The sequence below is a fragment of the Protopterus annectens genome, chromosome 12.part0 (assembly GCF_019279795.1).
Source record: "Protopterus annectens isolate FY-2018-M chromosome 12.part0, PAN1.0, whole genome shotgun sequence".
In the NCBI taxonomy this organism is placed as follows: Eukaryota; Metazoa; Chordata; order Ceratodontiformes; family Protopteridae; genus Protopterus; species Protopterus annectens.
This window is the reverse complement of record NC_056746.1, coordinates 1,474,574,131-1,474,593,906: the sequence shown is the minus strand read 5'-3', so window position 1 is coordinate 1,474,593,906 and position 19,776 is coordinate 1,474,574,131.

The following is a 19,776-nucleotide window of genomic DNA, read 5'->3' as shown; positions in this document are numbered from 1 at the left end:
TCGTCAAAAGGCTACATGATCTGGAGAAACTAGAGCATTACAGAGTGGACAGGGACATACTTCAGCAACTCATCGAGCTGTGCCAGCCTCACCTCAGACCCAGAGCCAACAGGTAGGAACCCATCCCAGTGGAAACCAAGGTATGTGTAGCCTTAAGAATACTAGCTACAGGTACTTTCCAAAGACCTACTGGGACATCATGGGGGTCTCACAGGCATCTGCATCCAGCGTATTCCACCAGTTCCTGGATGCCATGCTACTACATGCCAGTGAGCACATTTACTTCCCCAGCACCCCTGAGGAGAGGACCAGAAATATGCACATCTTCCACCATATAGCAAATGTCCCAGAGGTACTGGGTGCCATAGACTGCACGCACATCCACATCAAAGCAACACCTGGTCAAGAGGGTAGGGTCCATGTAAACCACATGGGTTTTCACTCCATCAACTGACAGGTTGTGTGCAATGTCCAGGGCAGTATCATTAATGTGTGTGCTGGCAGCCCCGGAATCTATCACGACTCCCACATCTGGCATTCCTCACAGCTGTACCAGGCATTTGCTAGGGGGGTGCATCCCATATGGCCATTTGGTGGGGGATGCTGGCTATGCACTGGAGCCATGGATGATGACACCCATCAGAAATGCACACATATGCACTCAAGAATGCCATAATGAGGCACACGCACAAACCAGGATCATTACAGAGCATGTGTTTTGGATGCTCAAGTCATGGTTCCACTGCCTTATCATATCTGGTGGAGCCCTGCAGTACTGTCCAGCCACATGTGCACACATGTTCATAGTATGTGCAATGCTATGCAATATGATCCTGCAGAAATAGTTGTGCCAGGAACAGCATGGGGAAGGGCCACACAGCCCCCCACCATTGCCAAATTCCCCACAGGCACAGAGGGACTTGGAGGAGGAACCCCCTGAGCCTGCTCCTGCAGACAGACAGAGGCGTGCCCAGTATGCCCTGGCCTTGTCAAAGAGGCAATGCATAGCACACATGCTGACACTGTAGGGACCCAGGGACTTACACCTCTCTCCAACTCGCACACACAGTAAAATGGATGCCACATGCATCACACTACCTGTACCTTACCATGTAGAGGCAGTGTACTGTGTGCATCTGACATAGGCAGCCCTCAAGCACCATCCTCACAACTGCTGTCGGCACAAGATAAGTCAGCCTTCTTAACAATAAATGAATGGAGTAGTATGCTCTGGTAGCATATCTATGGTATTGCTGCATGCATTCATGGAATGGGGTGGCCTACTGGGATAGCAGCAGACAACTGACAGCTATGTGGCCACCAGGAAATCTTTTCCCAATACTGGCTTCCCCACACTATGCAGTAGTACCCAAGGTGACAAATCCCACTGCAATATATGTGGGGGCCAACTAACTGGGGGGGTCATAGGTCACATGCATGGATGTCAATGTGAGGGTCCCATACTCACCCCTCAGCCTCACCCAGCAAGTCAGCCATAGAAAACCATAAAGAAATGTCTGACAAAGAAACACAAATGGTGACAATGATAAAATTCTCTCCTGCAGACATACACAGCAATATTACAGCAGGTCTTGCAGTTGCAGTAAGGCTCTGGAGGGTACATAGTCTGAAACTCAAATGTATGCCATTACAATCTGACCTGTGGTCTTTAGTGATATAGAAAACACAAAAGGCCAGCATAAATAGTCCAATACTTTATTGTAAAGATTTCATAATTTCAATATTATAATGGGACATACAAATGCCCCAACAGTTCATCAGAAATCCAAACCGGTTTTGGCTGAATGCCTTCTTCAGTGAAAATGATAAACTGGTGAGGAAAGAAAATCGTGCATATATATTGATGCACCAACCAATGGTAGGCAATGGTATAGTCCAATCCCTTCCTATCTAAATAAACAGATATCAAGATAGATAAACTGGATAACGACCATTGTAAAATAGGTCATAGTCATGAGCAGGAATAATAATAATAATGATGAAGGCTCCAAACTCATAACCAAAAATGTATCTAATACTCAAAACAGTTATTAGTGTACAAAATGGATCAGTTATGACAATATGAGTCCATAATTAACTAAATAGAAAGCTAATAATTATATGTACAAATATAATTCAATATCACCATGCAAACTTTAAACAAATAAATGAAGTTACATAACAACTGTATATCCAAGCATAAAAACGCATGTTAGCCAACAAACATAAAAAGTAAATATTATATATATATTATGATATGAAGTATATATATATATATATATATACATACATATATATATATATATATATATATATATATATATATATATATATATATTTTTTTTTTTAATGTAGAATAATCCAAATGGGCCCAAAATAGCATTGTACCAATAGGACTAAATAGATATATATCCATCATAAATGGTCGTTGAGACCGGGAGGAAACAAGGCTCCAAGATGGATAATCCAGTAATTTTCTTTGTGGCTAAGTATATTTTGCCATCCTTGCTGATGGCTCCTATCCCCAATAATCCTGTCAATGACCGTAAACATAAACTTGGCTGAAGGGTGTTTAGTGGTATGTTGATAAAGAGCATTTGTTTGCTTTTTGTTACGAATATCACTCCGATGTTCCCCTATTCTTATTCTGAGAGAATGGGAAGTTTTTCCCACATAGAAGGCTGAGCATTGACATGTGGCCAAATATAAAACCCAACTACTCGAGCAGTTACCAAATATCCTAAGGTTGTAAACTTTACTAGTGTTGGCACTTGTAAATTGCTTAAACTTGTTCACCTGGTTACACGATATGCAGTGGCCACAGGGAAAAGTTCCCAATAGTTCATCCCCTGTCATTGTTAATTGTTTATATTTGGCCCATCCACTTTCTTGATGTTTATAGTGGGAAAATAGGGATCCCAGGGTTCTACCCCTTCTATATGAGAATTGACATTTAGAACCTAAGATCTCCCGAAGGTAGTTATTAGCCAACAGAATATTCCAATTCTCATTCAAAATATTTCTAATAACCTGATGATTCCTTCCAAATGTGGTAACAAATCTGAGAGTGGTATCCTGTGTTGTACAAGAATTATCCCTATATTCCAGCAATGTATTTCTGTTCTGTTTGCCCGACCATGCACTGGCAGATACAATATCAAAAGGACGATATCCCCTTTCTAAAAATCTGTTTGTCAAATCCACCTTAGCATCATCATAATCAATCAGAGAGGAGCTAATACATTTTATCCTGAGAAAAAGATGATTTGGAAATATTGCAGATGGTGTAGCGTGGATGCATACTTGATGCATGAAGTAATGTATTATATTGCGGATATTTACGATGAATTTTGGTACTCAGAGTATGATCTGTATTCCAATAAACAGTGACATCCAAGAAGTCAATGTGATGGATATTGAATGTAACAGTAAACTCAATTCCCCAGATGTTACTGTTAAGATATTCAATGAATTCATATAAATACCCTGAGTCTGCATGCCACACCATCTAGCAATCGTCCAGGTATCTACGCCAAATATCAATTTCAACCATATAGATGTTGTGTAGTGGATTATATATGAGGCATTCCTCCAAATATGTCATAAATAAGTCGTCATAAATGGGGGCAAAAGATGCCCCTATAGCTGTCCCTTGGAGTTGCCAATAACATTCTCCTTGAAAATAAAAAATGTTTTGGTTGAGTACATGTTCGGACATGCAGATGATCAGTGTGTTATAACCTGGTGGGTATAGATCCGCTTTTTCCAACCAATATTGTAGTGCCTGCAATCTAGCCCAGTGTGGTATGCTGGTGTATAAGGACTTAACATCTAGTGTGCACATTAACCAATGAGGTTCTATTTGTGTGTCTTGTATAATCTGTAGAAATTGAGTAGTATCTTGTATTCTTGCTCTCACATGTTTAAGTAGTGGTTTGAGTTGTGTTAAGAACACCGAAAGCAGTTCAGTAAGCGAACCTCGACCTGACACTATTGGTCTACCCGGTGGTGTAGTAAGGGATTTCTGTATTTTTGGGAGTAAATATAATATTTGTTTGGAAGGATCTGTTACTGTTAGATGTTGAGCTGTGTTTCGGGTAATAATACCCTCCTCTACTGCAGAATCAAGAAATGCATCAATTTCCTTTTTGAATTTTGGTGTAGGATCAAGTCTCATAAACATGTAGCATCTGGATTGTTTTTATTATTGCTCATGACTATGACCTATTTTACAATGGTCATTATCCAGTTTATCTATCTTGATACCTGTTTATTTAGATAGGAAGGGGTTGGACTATACCATTGTCTACCATTGGCTGTTGTATCAATAAATTTGCACGATTTTCTTTCCTCACCAGTTTATCATTTTCACTGAAGAAGGCATTCAGCCGAAATTGGTTTGGATTTTTGATGAACTGTTGGGGCATTTGTATGTCCCATTATAATATTGAAATTATGAAATCTTTACAATAAAGTATTGGACTATTTATGCTGGCCTTTTGTGTTTTCTACGTTTTGGTTTGGCCGGGCATGCTGTCCGAGTGAGGCATGGTGTTTTGTCTTTAGTGATATGCCTCTATTCTCCAAGACAGGGCACAATACTATGCTAAATGGTACCAAAATGTAAAGCAAATATCAGCACAGTCTGTGCAAATGTGTACAGTTAACAGGTGTGCCCCCTACACCCATATTCCCATAGAAATGCAGTAGCATGTATGTTTGTAGGGAAATAGCAGCAGAACACACATTGCCAGGGCTGCTGCAATCAACATGATAACTTGTTGCTTGTCCATAATATGCAGGGGTCAATGAGCTATGTATGTGTGTGGTTAATACTGTCAGGATGTGGCCAACACTTACTCCCAGCTGTTGTGTCTTAGTGTCCTAGGTACAGTACTCTATCTGACAGGGCCATGTTCCAAGAACTGCAGTACCAACTATTTTGCATGTCAGATACACCTATGAAGGAGTTGTGCACACTGTCCAAACATCAATATCTGTTACTACAGGAAATCTGGATAGGTCATGGACAGGGGGCCACACATATGAACAGTACATAGCTTGGAGTAACCTACACAGTACCTAACATACCTCTCAACTGTACATACCTACTGCATAATGTCTAGAGGTTTACATCATATTTCTGGTCTGTATATGATGAAATAGTGGTTGTCTGGCAATTCATTGGCAAATCACGTAAGACTAAGGTAAGAAAATAATGTCTTACTGTAGTTTCAGACATCATACCCTTTAGGAAAAGGCATGCTAATGCAAAACCTGTTATTGTATCACCTTTCCAGCTTTGTAAAGCAAATAGTTAACAATGGTTCCTATATATAGGACTTTGTCCCCAAATTACTTATGGCTTTGTCCAGATGTCTGGCTCTAAATAGTCAGGATGTATGGTGCCTAGTAGGACAGCATCTGAAGGTTAGTGTACTGCCAGTTTATAAAAGGCTGCCACCTTTCTGTGTCAGCACTGACAACATGTCACTGGCCAACAGCCAAACAGCCATACCCGTGCAATGACAGAGGTTGACACAGAAGGACCACAAGTATGCCTTGTATATCTGTTCTGCTTGTCCTAATATTGCATTTGCCTGCCAACTATTTGCAAAACAAGAAAAGGTCATGTCAAAACACCAATGGCAGATAGTGGAGAAGCAGATGTCACACCCATAACAGAAACCAAGCAAAAACCAAACTGGTCCCCCAAACTTTCTATGTTTTGCAGAACAGTATTAACACCCTGCCCCATGTGTGGGCCTTCATCTGCCTGTCATATATGGGCCTGACCCAATGTCAGATTCTGTGATGGTATGACAGCTAGGCCCACATGTAGCCTCATAATAACATATAGCAATGCAAACTGTCTGAGGAGCACAGCAGATGTAGTGGTGCAATGATGGACAACCTGCTATATAGGTACGCTCAGAGGTGTGAAGTCCACAACCTTGTGTGTGATGTTATGGCATTTACCCCACTCACACCGGAATTGCAAATGCTTAACAGCAACAGCCACTGTGGGCAAAGCCTGTGACTGGACTACAGAAGGACAAAGAGACACACATAAGGGGAATGACAACCATTGGCTAGACAATTGGACAATGCGCACACCAGAACAAATATAACCATAACATTGATGCCCTGCAGTGTATGGAGTCAGTAAACATCACCTGCAAATACACAACACACATCCACATAAGTGGAGGTCTACAAAAAAATCAAACCCCAAGCAAAGGACACCTCAGAGGCAAGAACACATGAGAACCCAATCAACCCAGACACCAGGGTCTTGCAAACACTAAGGCCTTACCATACACTCAACATATTACCCATGGAAGACTCCACTGTGTGACACACAGATGTGCCACACACCAGGCAGGATAAGGAGAAAGTCACGTTTACTTGTTTGTCAGGTACCATAATCTGCCATATCACACAAGCACTCAAGTCACCACACCACAACAGGTACAAGTATCACTCTGGCCTTGTCCATGGCACTGTGAATGATGCCAGATGTACCTCCCGGACCATAGGAAGACAGACATGATTCAGCCTGATGAATATGTGCCCCATGTAGGTATGCCCCTAGCCTTCAGCATCCTGCTGTTATCCAGAGTGATGGCTCAATACAAACAGAAAATGATTGTCAGTAACACTTGGCTCACTTACTGGTGTCATCCCATTGGGGTCCACTGCCCGGCAGCCTGGGAACATATGATTGACAGAACACACTGCCTTGCTACAGATGGCCTGCATCTGTCTCACCTGGCCTACAGGCCTCTGGCAAAGGCCCATGCCTTCCCCATAGTGCCTTTGTAGGGAATGTCATGGGGTCCATACTACCAACATAATACAGCCAACAAAATGCAAATGAAAGGTATTGCCGCTAAATGCTAGGAGCATACCTCTCAACCTCATAGAGCAAGAAATTTGGACAAAGCCCTATATAATGGGGGGATAAAGGCCCAACTATAGGGACACTATTTAAATATTGTGCTTAAAATGTTGGAAAGTTGATAGAATGACAGGGTTTGTATTAGCATAGATTTACTGAAGAGTATGAAGTCTGAAACTCAAAATTTCTCTGTCATTATTTCTTGACTTCAACACTGAGTGATCTGTAAGAAACTTGCTGGAAAACCACAATTTTATGGGAAACTGGACAGATATATGAGGTATGAATCTGGACATTCTGTGAAAATCTGTACAGTTGAGAGGTATGGCTAGGAGTCTAAACAGGGAAATGCACTCATTGTAGGCAGTCATACCCTGGAAGATGATGACATGTCTGCAGTCACAGAAATTTGGCCAACAGTCATTGAGAGAAACACATACTTACCTGATCACTCATCCTATCACACAGGCAGACCACAAAATGTGGGCAGCAAAGCCAAAGGAGGTGGATTATAAATATATGTTAGACAGACACAAACCTCTAGGCTGGTTAAACAGTATGACACACATGAGACACTCCAAATGCAGTGGTCATGTGTCCTATCACCATCACCCCTGACCTCGCTCTAGCCATGGTTAAAGGAAGATGTCCTACAAGCTGATCACAACCACCAGTGGGATGGTATAAACAACTGAACAGCCTCCTACCTCGCTAGAGGAACAGGCACCAACTTACAAATGTACACAAAATGACTATGCTAACATATATAGAGAGATGCACAAAATCAGGAATGCCTGACAGGACAACATCACTGTCCGCAAGGAAGAGTAAACCTGTCCACAAATATCTGCAATAAAGGAACTATATAACACAAGGATAACATTGCTGAACAGGACCAAGAAGGAACAGGTGCAGAATTGGAAGTAATCACCCCTTAGCCTGAACAAAGAAGAGCACCAGTGAAAGCTACTAAAGGAAAATCCCAGTCCAAATTGCCCACATCTAAGACAGACAATCATAGGGCGTTCTTCACATATGTCTGCATTCTCAAAGGAAGCTCTCAAATCTGTGCTGAGATGGTGGTCAAGGTCACCACATACACAAATGCCGTAGTTATAGACAATCCACCGGCAGGCAAATTCAGTGGAAATATCTTACCTCTGCTCCCCCCATCATGGAAGCAGGACATCCCCAGTACACAAATACCCAACCCTTACCACTAGGAAATAGGGCTTCACTGCCCTCTCAAAGGCAAGAAGACAGCCTCCATGGGAACTGAAATCATCCCAGGCTGCAACCTACAGGAACCTAGGCATGAACTGGCAGCACCATTATGCACTTTACACACCCAAGCCCTGAGTATTGTCTTTGTCACAGCTGAGTGGCAGACAGCCACTGCCATCCCTTCACACCAAGGTAGACTGTTCACCGATCCAGGAAATGAATGACCCATCAGCCTAACTAATCTGATCTGCAAGGCCATGCAATGGATTATCATGAATCTCATTAACAGGGACATTGGCAAAATCCAAATGCACTACCCTACACAGTCTGCCATTCTCAGAGGAGGTATGTCAGTGAACTCAGGATGACTACCCTGAGGCAGCCAACAAAGGCATGGATGAGGGAAAGTGACCTGGCCAAAGCCTTACACACGATTCTCCATTTGGTCATAGTACATAAACTCTGTCAACTAGGCAGCAATCTGTATGTTACCAGATGGGAAGCACAACTGCTCAGTGATAGAACCCACATAATCATAACAGGGGTAGCCAACTTAAACTTGTACTGAGTGGCATACCTCAGGGATCGTTCTGGGGGCCCCTGGTATATGGGATATATGTTGTTGAGGTGCAGGCCAAAAACACTGGCCTATGGCTAACCAAGTAGGCAAATGACTGCAAGCTGGGAACAGATGTCAATATCCAAAGTGATGTGGATGTCCTACAACAGGGTCTCACCAAGACAAATGACTGATACCAGAAACATTGCCTCAAGCTGAATGTCTGCAGATGCATCAGCATCCCCTTTTGGGAGACTGACGGCTCCACGTAGTACGACTTTAACAACATTGCCCTACATACACAATCAGTAGTGAGTCATTTGGACACCCAGGTTGATAGCCACCTGAAGTCTGAGCACTATGTTGCTTCCATTGTACAGAAAGCATCACAGATGGGACAACTCAAACATAAGGGTTTTCCATCCAGGAACAAAGAGGTCACAAGATCCATGTATGCTAACCTTATAAGGCCAATTATTTTGTTTAACACCCCCTTTGGCATGCACCTCACAAAGGACATGCAGCAGCCAGACAAACCTCAGAGGTTCCTCACCGGGAGAATGCAGGACCACAAACACCTACCTTACACAGATAGGCTAACAGCACTATCCCTCTACTTAGTTCCTTACAGACTCCACAAAGGTAACCCCTGTCTGGCATACAAAGCAATCCAAATCCAGCCTTGATGGAACTGTTGCACATCTGGAAGTCAAGGCCCACTCAATCTACCTGTAGGAGCAGCATCAACCTGGTCTGTGATATCAACAGGGCTTGTTGTTGTGACAGATACATGTCCAATATACTCCCCCATCTGTGGAATACACTCCCTGTCCACACCAAGCCATGTGCCTCAATACCCCTAGTGAAGTGCTCCCTGGATGACTGCATGCAAAACAGAACATACAGTCCTGTGATTCCACCTATGTCCCTACTGGACAGGGGCCCTGGGTGCTGACATGTCTTAACATGGGCCGCACTCTCATCTGCAAATGTTAGAAGGGCTTCAGGGCCAATAGCCTACTAACTTCATATCAACGTATCAACCTATACAGAGATGTCTGTCACTGGTTCTCCACATTACTCTTCTCTGCTCTGCCACTGACATACCTGGAAATTACAGTGCTATGTGGAATATACCACACATATAATGGACAGCTCTGCCAATAGAATGCACTCTGTACACACACCCATACCTGTCAACCTCTTACAGCAAGACATCTGGACAAGGTCATGAATAAAAGTGGGACAAAGGCCCAGTGATAGGCTTATGTTTTAAATATTGCCCTTACAAACTTAGACAGTTGGCGGAATGACAGGTTATGCATTAGCATGAACTGGCTAAAGGTTATGGAGTCTGAAACACAAATGTGCTGTCATTATTTTCCAAATTCTCAGTCTTTAAGTATATGCCACCAACTTGCCAGAAATAATGACACATGGACAAAAAATAGACAAACATCTGGACAATCTGAAAAAAAACCTGTACAGTTGAGTGGTATGCCCACACCAGGATGTGTCCTTTCAGGTAAGAAGAATGACACACAAGCAAGAGATCACTAGCGAGTATATCACCAAGGTGCTGGACTGTTTACACAGATTCATCAGACATTTGGCTGTAGCCACACCTTTCAACTGGCCAGATTGTGCAAGAATGTCTAGTGTTTGGCTCATAATATTGGTCTGTGCATCATCCATCCTGTATTTCTCTGGTAAATCACTGTGAAGATCTGAGGATTTCTGTCAGTGGGTAATGACACAATACATTACAGTGTCAAATGTAATATGTGTCAGAAAATGTCTGCTAAAACAAACCCTGTATCTCTAGCAACACATACATTAATAAGAGAAATAGTTACAGTATCTCCCTATGTTTGGCCCATTGTCACCCCATTTTGGCAGGCTATCTCCAGATATCGTGCACTAACAGTTAAGCGGTATGGCTGTAGCACACAAACCCTGGACTGGAGTACAACAATCTCTGGAATGGAGTCCCACACTTACTATAGAAGGTCATACTGGGCAGCATGCTTCTACACTTAGAGAAGTAACGCTCATGTTGGAAACTACATTAGACTATATATCTGTATTGTTCAGATATCTTTGCATACACACAGCTATGTATACCTTAACTGTCTCCACACACACCCACCAGACAGGATTACCTACAGCCAGCTGTAGCTGGCTCATATGTGAATATATGCATCTGTTGCATGTGATACACATACACATATATATGGGCAACATAGTACAATATGTCAAGCATACAGACACAGACATGCGGAAGAGACAGACAGACAATGATAGAGAGAGAGAGTGAGAGAGAGACAGGGAGACACACATAGAGAGTGAGTCATACACAGGGATACCCTGAATGACATAGCATGATGTCCTACTGCAGACGGTTGCATACCAGTTGTAACCAGTAACACATGCCAGCATGAAGGTGAGATCACATTATGTGATAGTACTGAGGTGGGAGTTGTAATATCACATCACCTGCCTTTGTATTTGTGTGTCTGTGGGTTTAAGGATTAAGAGGCCTTTGCCACCTAGTACACTTCCCATTGCCCTACTTTACAAGACCTGCTGGTGTAATTAAACTTAGAAGTATCTTTGGAGGGGCCTCAGTTCTATAAGCTCTATAGCGCATCTGCTAACTGCGTAGTACTATAGTACAAATAACTAGATAGGAAGGGGTTCTAATCTCAGTCCAGAGGTGTGTGTGTGTGTCTGTGTGTGTGTGTGTGTGTGTGTGTGTGTGTGTGTGTGTGTGTGTGTGTGTGAGAACAGTATTCTCTGTGTGTTTTTGGCTGAGGCCATATACTCTGGGGGTGTGGGTTTACCAGTTTGAGATGTGTTCCACCCAGTATACTACCCACTGCCCTCTTTTCAAGGGCTGCTGATGTCATCCACCATAGAAGTATCTGTATACATTTGTCAGCCCTATAAGCCCTGTAGCACATGCAATAACTGTGTAATACTACAGTACAATTAATTAGATAGGTATGGCTTCTAATCTCAGTTCTGGCAAGTGTGTGTGTGTGTGTGTGTGTGTGTGTGTGTGTGTGTGTGTGTGTGTGTGTGTGTGTGTGTGTGTGTGTGTGTGTGTGTGTGTGTGCGCGCGCGCAAGTGTTTGTGAGTGTGTAGGTGTTTGTGAGTGTGTATATTTGTTGGATACAGTATTTTGAGGCCTTACCCTCCCAGTACACTGCCCACTGTAATACTTTACAAGGGCTGGTGATGTTAATCACCTTAGAAGAATCTTGGGACACTCTTCAACCCTATAAGCTCTGTGCTGCTTGCAATAGTTGCATAACACTGTAGTACCAATAATTAGATAGGAAGGGGTAATAAACTCAATCCTGGCAACTATGATACTGTGTGTGTGTGTGTGTGTGTGTGTGTGTGTGTGTGTGTGTGTGTGTGTGTGTGTGTGTGTGTGTGTGTGTGTGTGTGTGTGTGTCTGAGAATCGTATTCCTTGTGTCTGTTGTGTGTGTCAGTTATAACATTTTAAGGGCTGTTGACTCCTTCAACATGGCATTACTTTGCAGAGCCGGTTAATAGTATCTGCTGTACATGCAACATGTTAAACTGTACAGGCCATACAAGCCCTCTGTACATATGTATATGGAATATCCAGATGTTTGCAACCAATATGTTGTCTGTGACCCTTAACAATGGGCATTTATGAGACACATTGCCAAACCGTCAATGTCACTGTAGTGACAGACATGGCAGCAGCAGACCTAATACCTGTCTGAAACATAATGCTGATAGTCTGTTACTCTAGCACTGTATCACATCACCTTGCAGCAATCTACAGACATACATCAGGTGAATGCCATATGTGAAGCTGGGATAAACAACAAACATTGGGCACACCCATCACATATTGCTGTGACATATATGGGAAATGGATAGCGGAACAGGTCATACAATTGAATGCACCTTTCAAAGAGTATGTGTTGTTACATGACAATAGCTGTCATTAACCTACAATGTCAGTCTGTCATGATTTTAGCAGATGTTGGCAAGAAAACCACATGTTCATGGCCGATGTGAAGAACTCATGCATCAGAGTTCAGGACAATCTGCACACATATGCAGAGGTCTGAGGTATGGCCACCATCTCTACCCATACCTCCCACACTGTTGGAGCAAGGAATGTTTACAAAGCCATATATAATGGGGTGACAAAGGACACATAAAAGGGACACCTGTCAAATATTGCTCCTACAAACATATAACAGTAATAGCATAGCAGGGCTTGCATTAGCATAGATGGTCTGAATGTTATGAAGTGTGCAACTCATAATGTCTGCCAGTATGTTATGGCTGCAGCCTACAATGGTTTGGCAACAATTTCCCAGACAGACACAGGTGTATGAGAAAATGGACTACTGATATGTGGCATGTATCAGGACAGTCTGTGTAAACTGTACATTTGAGAGGTATGTCTGATCAACCCTGCAGGTTGCAGTCCATGTTTGGCAAGGTGTAACCTGTGATGACAACTGAAACAGTTAAAGGAGGCCCCAGAACTGTGGGACAAGAAACATTTCATACAGTTCTGTACTGTTTGCATAGAGAAGTGATTGCACATCAGAAACACTTTAATATCATGTGAAATACTGTAAGTGAAGGTAATGTCACACAAACAAGGTTTCATACTAGCATACCAGAGGACATCCTGTGTGTTGCACTTGCCGTGGGCATGCTATGTACTGCCAACTGTCACAGTACTACAACTCGTGTCCTACACTCCATAATTAATAATGTCATACATACATTGAGTGTTGCCATGTGTGTGCAATATGTACACATGGAAGACCCTGTGACTACTGTGTGCCAACAAGATAGGTGAATCTATTGTGGTTAAGGTCATGGCTAGGTTTATGAGGGACCTAGTGCCAGTACTACAGTAACCCCCTCTATATGTATGAGCCTGTGGTACTACAGAACACTGAGGTGACATGTATGAAGGCTAGCTGTCTGTGACAAGGGGTATGTATGCAAGGTCACACTGTCTGCCAACAGTGTCCCTCACACACTGTTGCATGCATACACACCTGGTAAACATGTACATACACAGCTGTCCCTTGGCTATGACATGGTCGATGTGTTTCCATTCTGCCATACTCCCCATTGGTAATGTCTGCAGGGCCACTGCCTGCAGACACATGGACACCTGCAACACAAACAGTGGTGATAATACCAGTAATGCATCATGGCTAATAAAGTACACATACATTGAGGTGTACCCATAACAAATGCAAGCAGACCGGACCTTACACAGCATTACATAGCTACACTGTACTATATTCACTTTGTGCATCAGACCCATATTAGCATGTCCCTGCATTGATGGTTTGGATGACAGGGATGTGGCACAGGTATCATCATATGCACAGGATGTGTTGTGGATTTGCCAGAGCCCTAGGTTGGGCCATATGGTTGACATCATGTATGTGTTTAGAGGGGGTTTCTATAAATGGGCTGTGCAGAGGTGCTGTGTGTCTGGTGGTGACTTGCCTCTGATAGAGATGTGTGTGTTTGTATGCACACAGTCACACCATTGTCGCTGCTGTACACAGGGTACATTAGACAGCTGTAGACCATACATGGCAGGGTGTACAGTTCACTGTGTCCAGCCACAGACATGGGAACTGGTCCTTCCACCAGGCCCAAGGCCAGATGCAGTACTACTCCCCAATGGTGACTGCTGTCTGCGGGATCCATGTTCCTGATGGAACCGTCCAGGAACATATGCCCATGGCCTACTCCATTGTGGTATGGACAGCAACCCCCCTTCAGTAGTGCTGGTGGTACTGCTACTACAGGAGTGTGAATGTGCATGGCCCTGTAGACCCTCAGCTGATCTTGTTACTGACCTATGTCCACATGGATGACACCCATCTCCCACCACATGCTCCAGCACAGAAATTCCATGGTTGAGGATTGCCAAGGTCTCACCCCACCGTCTATCCATGACCTCACTATGGTGATGTGTGGCCTCAGCAAGGGCATGTAGGTTGTCATGGATGCCAGGAAAAGTTGCATCCAAAACCCTGAGTATCTGTCTGGTGTTGCATTCAGTACATGCCTGTGCCTCCATGACAGTCCAAAACATGCATCTGGTGACACCTGGTGTGGCAGTTGTGACAGGGGCTTGATGGGCAGCAGTCCGCCTTTGACCACCCCTGCCCATCCTCCTGTGTGTTACCTCACCTTCTCTCTAGCTATGGCTAGTGTCTACACTCACACTTGCCATAGTCCCCAAACTAGCTTGTTCCATGCCACCACCCACCAACTGCCCATTATCTGTGGCTGCTAGGAATGGGGTATGTGTGGGCATAGTGACTGTGTGGGGACATTGTGGTTGACAGTGGGATGGCAACCAATGACACAGATTCAGCCCTGAAAACCCCACCTGTGCCTCAATATGACTACCATCATTGTCTGGATAGACAATGACATCAGGTTCTAAGTGGTTGGGATCATGACCGCCATGTCCACCTGTGAGGGGAAGACAACATATGTAAATTAATACATGCACTATAAGGTTTGCTGATACACACACTCATGTACACACACACACACACACACACACACACACACACACACACACACACACATGGACACAAACACAGACACATATAGGTGAGGTGGCACAAAGGCATTACACAGACCTCACAATATGTGAATGGTGACATGCATGACTCACAGTCAGACCACAAAATATACACTCTGGACAGGTCATCAACATCATGCAGTGCAGTCATTTCCTCTTACTGTTACTACTAATCTACCCTTCTGGGATACATGAGTAATGTTAGTAGGTGATGGGCCTTCACCTAGTACACACTGCACCCATGCACAGATTATTGCTGTTCACCTGTATAGAAAAGTGACAGCTTCTACAGAACATACCTCTAAATTGCACAGATTTTCACAGAATATTTAGATGTCTGGCTCATATTTTTGGTCTGTTCCACATAAAGCCTGTGTTTGTCTGACACATTACTGGGAGGATCTGAGGACTGACATCACTAATTAATGACATACATTTGTGTTTCAGACTTCAGAACCTGTAGTAAACGTATGTTAAAACAAATCCTGTCAGTCTAGCAACTTTCTATGCTTATTGTATAACTGTTATATTTAAAATATGTCCCTATTTTGGGGCCTTTGTTCCCCCATTTTGTCAGTCTTTGTCCAGATTTCTTGCACTGATAGGTTGTGAGGTATGCTACAGAAATGTTACATCTCCTACAAATAGGCCCCTGTGATGACCACTGTGATGCAATATAGTTAACCCCACCACAAGTGAACATGCACATATCGCAATATGGCTAAGAGTAACAGTTGTCTGCATGGTAAAATGCATGCCCTTAACATGCCTGGGGTATTGGTGAGCCACAACAGGACATTTCCATACTCACCAGCTTCAGGCTGCTGTTCCACATCCATACCAAAGGGACCTATGTAGTTGTGGGAGAGAGGTATTTTCAGCAGACTCACATGTGACATTGGTACAAGATGAATGCTGCTTTTCTGCACATGTGCAGTACAAGTTCTGATACTATGCAATTTGCTGTCCTTTACCATAGATATGCACTTTTTTGCATTACAAAACCCCACCCACAACTCCATTTTGACCTGACATGTGCATCTAGATACTCTACGGATGCCAATATAGCTGCTAAAGTAGTCAATTAATGTCCACTAGGGGCTTATCTGGAAGCTCCTCACCTGTTGTCTGGGTGCCACCCAACTTTACAATGTGTATGTGTTGACTTGGTTGTTGGTGTGTGGTGGCTGCCCCAAAGCTGGCAAGGAGCTCCTCAGTAGGTGTAAGTGGGACCTGGATAGCAGGATCCCCACCTGTGGCTGTGCAGTCCTTGGCCATGGCAGCAGCCCTTTGCCGGGCATGATGGATGAGGTCAGTTGCACGATGCCTGACCTGCTCATATGTACGTGCATACTGGCCCACATTGTTTACACTATTGATGAGGTCATCTCACAGGGTGGCCCACTCCCACTTGGCTGTGGCCAAACATTACACCATGGTGCTGTATGATTGTCTCAATAATTTCTGTTGTCTTAGCTTCAGTGTTGGGTGGTTGTCTAGGATGCTGCATTCCACCTGGAAGACATAAACAGGGAAACACATCACAAGACCTCATACATTGGTCAACATTATTTGCAGAACCTGCACATCAACATTGACTAACACTAGCCAGCACTTATGATCACATCATACCCCTGTCATCTATCAACACAGTATGAGCTTGCATTGCACTCCTGGTCCTGATGTGTCATGTTCCTCCCAATGAGAGCCAGTAAATTGCATAATCCTCCATTCATCATTCACTTTTGTGTAGAGGGATGGCAATAGCCATCTTCCATGCAGATGGGATGTCACTGGTGCTCACGCTTTGTTTGACTATAGTGTGTAATGGAGCAGAGAGCACATTCCTGTGTTCATGTAGGATGCAGACAGGGATGTTATCAGGTCCCATGAAGGCTTAATGTTGCTGCCTTTGAGTAGGCATTATGGATCTGCTCCCTGATGATGAGGGGAGGGGTGCGGGTGCTGTGCATATCCACATATATGGATGGGGGGAGAGGGGGTACGTTTTCACTTAACCTGTCTGCAGCGGGTTGGCTATAGCTATTGTGTGTGTGTACATTGTGTGATTGACCTCCAGTATGGGGGGTTGGGTTGTTGCCTCTGAGATTGAAGACATATGTGAAGATGGCCTTGTGATTGCCCTTGTTGGATGTGTCCAATTTGTACTCATAGTTAGCCTTGCAGTGATTCACCTGTGACCCTATATGCCTATTCAGACAAAGGTGGACTTGCTTCCAGGTTGGTGCCTGCTCCTTCTTGGCCATGTGCAGCCAATATAGTGACCTATTATGTGGTTTGTGTATTGCTGCTGTCCACCAAAGAGGATTATTCTGCCTTGGTGGAGATGGGTTCTACAAGTCAGGTACTGCTGAGTCCATACAGCTATGTAGTCCTCATGTGGATGTTTGTAGTAGGCATGGACATGAGGTCATAACACAGTTGAACACTTCTCCAATTTCAACCTGATAATCATGCTTATTCTACTACCCATTTCTGTGTTAGGGCAATGTAACAATGGGTAGCTGTAAACTGGAACTAAGATTGCACATGTGTACAACATGTACAGCTTATTTACCTGACATTTTGCAACTCATGTCTGTTGTTTTGAGGCTACCAGCTACACATACTTATACATACATGTGCACAGGTAATACCTGATATACATTTCTGTTCTATATCGGTATGGCACACAGTATTTACATTCTTGCTGCTCAGTCATACCTCTCAACCTGTTAGAGCAGGACATCTAGACAATGGCACACATAAATGGGGGCAATGGCCTAAAATTAGTGACACTTTATTAATATTGCTGTAACACACTTAAGTCAGTTGATAGCATAGTAGGCTTTGCATTCACATAAACACCCTGGAGATTGTCCAACATTCATACATATGCTATTATGTTCTAATGTCAGTCTTCACAGATTTACCAATTATTTTCCAGACATAACACAACTCTATGAGTAAATGACTACAAATATGAGGCACACAAGTGGTAAGTGTGCAGAACCCTGGACAGTTGACTGGTATGAGATCAATATGTCTCATGCAGCTCAACACACACTTTTACGACAGTAGTTTACTATGCACATACCCTATATAGGTCTCTTAGACTTGTAAGACAAGCATGTGTGTCATAGTGGTATTCACAAGTGACATATGGATATTTACAACATCCCAGTAGCTGGCCTGGCAGTGTCACAGTCAGTATTGTTCAACAGACACTCCAGTAGTAGTCATATGTGAGCTGACCTTTCCTGGGGTGACTCAGGGGCCAGAGCTGCAATCTATATCACTGCAGATAGAGCCAGATGTGAAGGCCATATGTGCTGGTCAGCAATATATTAGTACAGCAAGTCTTAAGACAGATTTGTTTTTTCCTGTTCCACATTATTGCATACCCCCTTCTGCATTTCATTATATGCTTACTTGTTTGACATACCTGTTTCTTCTTTTTTCCAAGTATTCTTGAAGGTTCCCCCCCCTCTCTCTCTCTAACCATGTAGAGGAATAAACCTGTTTTGCATAGGCAGCAGCTTGCCTTTTGTAGCTAATGCTTATGAACAGGTGATGGCCTGTTCAGCAATTTGTGTCCTCCACTTGCTAACTGCATGCAGAACAGCTGTGTTGTTATTCTAATAGTCAATGGCATGGGAACACACTCCTATAATTGAGTACTTCATGTGGGCATTGGCCCTTTTCCTTGCCTGTGAGGGGGCATCATGGAGGTGTGTGAGCTACAGCATCACAGCAAGTAGGTGGAAATACCTATTACAACAAGACACATGGAGACACCCCAACAAAATGGGGAAGGAGATTTCAGACTTAGGGACAGAATGCAAGACATATGTGAAGATGGCCTTGTGATTGCCCTTGTTGGATGTGTCCAATTTGTACTCATATTGCTGTTATACAGTTGGAATAATGTTAATTTAACAGGGTTTGTCTGCACATGCATTTTCTGTGTGATTTCAAGTCTGACAGTGTTATATAGATGACATAACTCTCAACTCTAGGGCTATCCGCAGAATTGCCAGAGGTTTACCTCTTATGTTTGGTCTGTTCCACAGACAGTTTTTGTCCTTTGCAAATCAGTAGGATGCTCTGGGGATTGCAGTCAGTAATTTCTAACATCCATTTGTGTTTCTGACTTCATATCCCTCAGAAAAGATATATTACAACAAACCATGTAACACCAGCAACTTTCTCAGTTTATAACAGCAATATTTTAAATATGCCCCTGTTTTTTGGCCTCTGTCACCCAATTATGTCAGGCTTTGTCCAGATGTCATGCACTAAGAGGTTGAGAGGTATGCTATATCATTATTTAGTGCCTTCATTCTTTATATCATCCCCGTGATGTAGCTGAATCCCAGACATGTTATAAGGAAGAGACCATATATATGAGGCCAAAGCCTGGGAATTTTCTGGAGAGCTGTACAGCTGACTGGTCTATC